The following is a 4,432-nucleotide window of genomic DNA, read 5'->3' on the forward strand; positions in this document are numbered from 1 at the left end:
TAAATAGGCATCTATGGGCAACAGGTAACCAATGCAGTTGCCTCAGAAGCGAAAGAGCATGATGGAATCTAGACCGTCTATAAATCAGTCTAGCTGCCTCATTTTGAACGAACTGCAGCCGGCGCAGTTCATAAGCGGGAATCAGGGGCTTAACACAGGCCCCTGCAGCCCCCGCGGTGCGGGCGGCCCTCGCCCTCCAGGGGGCCCCGTCAGCACCGCTCTTCTGCTGGGGGGCTCTAGATTGAGCCTGGAGGGGGCCCCTTCATGTACCCTGCAGGGGGGCCCCCTCAAGGTTCGTTACGCCACTGGCAGGAATACCAATGTAGAGGGAGTTAGCGTAGTCAACCCGAGAGATGACTAGAGCTAGAAGGATATGTTTGAGAGCGTCAGTGGTAAAAAAAAAAAGGAAAACTTTATGAATAGTCCGGAGGCATAAAAAACAGGATGAAACGACCGTACTGATTTGGGCGTGCATTGTGAGGTCGTCACTGATTTTAATCCCAAGACTTTTCACAGACTTCGTAGGAGAGGGGGCAGAGCCAAGGAAAAAAGGCCAGAAATTAGGAGTCCAGGGATTGGAAGGGCCTCCGATCAAGACTAGTTCCGTCTTGTCGGGATTTAACTTAAGATGGTTTGTGCTCATCCAGTCCTGGATAAAGATCATAGTGTTCTGAAAATGAGAGATAGAATCAGGAGAGAAAGAAAAGGTGAAGAGGAGTTGAAGGTCATCAGCGTAATTAAACACTGTGACCTCCCGGTGACTTAAAGCAAAAATTAGGGGAAAAATATAAAGATTAAAGAGAAGAGGGGAAAGAACAGAGCCTTGAGGAACACCACAAGTTACTGTTCGAGGATAAGAAGAAAAGGAGGAGAGCTGAACTGCCTGTTGACGATTCTCCAAGAAGGAAGAGACCCAACTCAAGGCAACATCCGAGATACCAGCACGTTGGACATGGTTGACCAAAAGATGATGGTCGACCGTGTCAAAGGCAGCCGATAAATCAAGAAGTACAAGGGCCTGAGTAGAGCCATGGTCAGCACCAACTCTTAGTTCATCCAAAACCGAGAGGATGACTGATTCCGTGGAGTGGGTGGGACGGAACCCAGCCTGATGAGGATCAAAGTAGTCAGAGGCCTCAATGAAAGAGCTAAGGCAATGAGTTACATATCTCTCCAAACTTTACCTAAAAAAGGGAGTAAGGAGATAGGTTGAAAATGAGACGGGACAGTAGGATCTGCCCCAACCTTTTTCAAAACAGGGACAATTTTGGCTGATTTAAAAAGATTAGGCACAACGCCCATAGTCAATGATTTGTTAAGGAGAGTGAGAGGGGGGTCGGGACAAAAAGAGAAGATCTCACGAAGAATGTGTGAGGGGCAACTATCAGTGAGAGAGCCAGATTTCGTTGAACTCACCAGTCTGAGAAATTTCTCTATCGAGATGAGTGGAAAATGCGTAATGGTATGTGTACTAGGAGAAGGTAGGGGAGGGTCGAAGGAGGAATAGGGAGGAGATATATGCAATTTAATAGTAGAAATTTTAGCAAAAAAGTAGTCGTGGAGGGAGTCACACTGCGCGACCAGTATGACATGTGTACTTTGTAGTCCACAAACGTGACGCCTCAGGCAAAGCTCCGCCCCCCCTGAATCCGGTGGAAAGGGTCAGGTGACTCGTTTCCTCACAGGCCCTCCGCTCGAACGGGAAAACGCGGCGACGGATCGGGCTGTGACGAGGAGGCACCAAAAGTAGGGAGGGAGCCAAGCCGAGCAAAGACAAGTGAGTAAACGAAGCATTAAGAACAGGGGCTGCTGAGCAGATGGACGAGAGAGCTCAGACTTATGCACTCCAGGTAAAAACAAGTGAACAGGGGCAGCTGAGTATAGAGACAAAAAGGCTCAGACTTAAGCACCACAAAAGATGAAAGTGTTGTTAAAAAAATATAGAAATCGACCAAACACAGAGATTTCTTTAAAAATACTACCACGCAGCTTGGCAGGGAATCGGAGTAACGACGAGTCTTAAGAGTGGTTATTAACGCTGGTTGCTCACTAGATCGTCACCAGTGGTCTGCGTGCGTCCGCTGCGCGACAAGTATGCCATGTGGACTTTGTAGTCCACAAACGTGACGCCTCAGGCAAAGCTCCGCCAGCCTGAATCCGGTGGAAAGGGTCAGGTGACTCGTTTTCTCACAGGCCCTCCTCCCATGGGCGTCCGCAGAAATTTTTCCAGGGGGGGGCAAAATGTTAACGTCATCACCATCCTCCGACATGATGTGTGCCAGATGGGGCACAAGAAACACTGGGGCGCAGGAGGAGCCATGGGGGGCAGGAAGCAGGCCGCATATGATCTCATACACCATAGGGTTGTTGTGCCACAGCCATCTCGTTCTTTTGTGGCACCCCAAAATTCATACCTGCCCTGGTCCCTAAAATTACCCACTAGCACCCCAAAACCCATATCCATCCTGAACCCTAAAATTACCCCACCCCACCTAAAACTCATACCATCCCTGAACCCTAAAATTACACCCCTGGCACCCCAAAACCCATACCCACCTGAACCCTAAAATTACCCCCTAGTACCCCAAAACCCATACCCACCCTGAACACTAAAATTATACTCTGCCCCCCCCCATAACTCATATCCGCCCTGAACCCTAAATTACCCCTCTGGCACCCATAACCACCCTGACCCCTAAAATTGTCCCCCTGGCACCCCAAAACCCATACCCACCCTGAACCCTAAAATTACCCCCCTGGCACCCCAAATCCAATACCCGCCCTGAATCCTAAAATTACCCCCTGGTACCCTAAAACTCATACCCACCCTGAAACCTAAAATTATCCCCCTGGCACCCCAATCCCTAACCGACCGTGAACCTTAAAAGTACTCCCTGGCACCTTAAAACCCACGCCCACCCTGATCCCTAAAGTTACCCCCTGGCACCCCAAAGCTGAACACTACATTATGATTGTGTATCGTGCCGCCTCCCTGCTCAGGGAGGATCTGCTGGTCCGGATCGGCTCACCCTGGTCCGGTTCCGCTCGCCCTTCTCTGGAGCTGTTCCGCCTGCCCTGTCCCTCTTCCGGACCCACCGAGCCTGCCTCCGTGCACACTGCCGGGACCTACTCTGTCTGGCCTGGTTCTTTCTCCTTTGGACCCGCTGTCTTCACTGGCGGAGTTAGGACACAGGTCTCACTTCTCTTAAGTTGCTCTAACCCTCGATGAGAAATACTCGGAAGGGCTGTATGATCATTTCTACTCATGGATACATCTTACATATGCCTGCTCGGTGTCCCTCCTCCCTGCTCTGGACTACAGTGGTGACTACACATGGACTCAGCCCCTCCTCTGTTAGCATCTACGCTTCCTAGCCCATCTGGATATCCCCCTCTGTACTGACTTATGTCTAACATTTCATTTACATTCGTTTTCTGTTTGTGTTATCTTTCTTGATAAATGCAACTTATTAAATCAAAAATCATCCATTGATGTCCACCATTTTATGTCAGAGCGGTGTCTCCCTTAAAATATACTCTTTTATTCAAATGTTACTTTTCTTTCTGCTTAGTAATTTACTTAACAGCAACTGTTCTAGGCAGTCCATCACTATAAACCAATAATTATTTGAAAATACTTTGCCTCAATCTTTTTATTGTGTCAGAGCGCGCTATAAAGTCTGAGGTCTTCTGGTGCTTCTGACTAAATTATAAGATGATGGGGGGGGGGGGGGGGGGCAGAGAGTACTCAGAAGGAAAAGAGCAGTGTCTCCAGGTGTTGTCTAAATGTGACGTGCGATGAGATGCACAGGAGTTCACCTAGAAGAGAGTGCTAAAGGGACGGTGCAGGAAAATGAAGCCTGCGTCTTGTCCTACTGAGCCCTGAGACGCAGAGGAGCTTCAGACTAGAACAGGGAGTTCGAGCTGGAGAGGAACAGTGGCTGGAGCACCATGTGTAATGCATAGTGGCATGGGCGTCCGCAGGGGGCAGGGCCGGCTTTAGCGCTAGTGGCACCCAGAGCGACAATGCTATTTCGCGCCCCCAAGGACCACCTCCACCACGGATTCTATCACCAGCACCCTGTAACAGTGACCAAGTCTACCTAACCACTCTCTCTCAGATGCATTGAATTCGTTATATAGCGCTACTCATACCATTAAAGTATGTCAGAGCACTTTGCATCACACACACATTACATAGACAATCAATCATACATGTGTAAATCAGTGTATAGAAAATGTTACATAAGCCACAGGACTAAAAGTGTAGGAGTCATATGTCATCCATACTGGTAGGCAGTATAGTTTAGGAGTGCTTGGTGTGGAGAAGCACAAACTCAGAGTCGAAAAAGAAGCAGCATAGTTGGGAGTTTTCCTTAATAATAAGAATCAATTTCTACCCAAATTAAACATTTTTGCAACATTAATCAAT

The sequence above is a fragment of the Lissotriton helveticus genome, chromosome 3_1 (genome assembly GCF_964261635.1).
Source record: "Lissotriton helveticus chromosome 3_1, aLisHel1.1, whole genome shotgun sequence".
In the NCBI taxonomy this organism is placed as follows: Eukaryota; Metazoa; Chordata; class Amphibia; order Caudata; family Salamandridae; genus Lissotriton; species Lissotriton helveticus.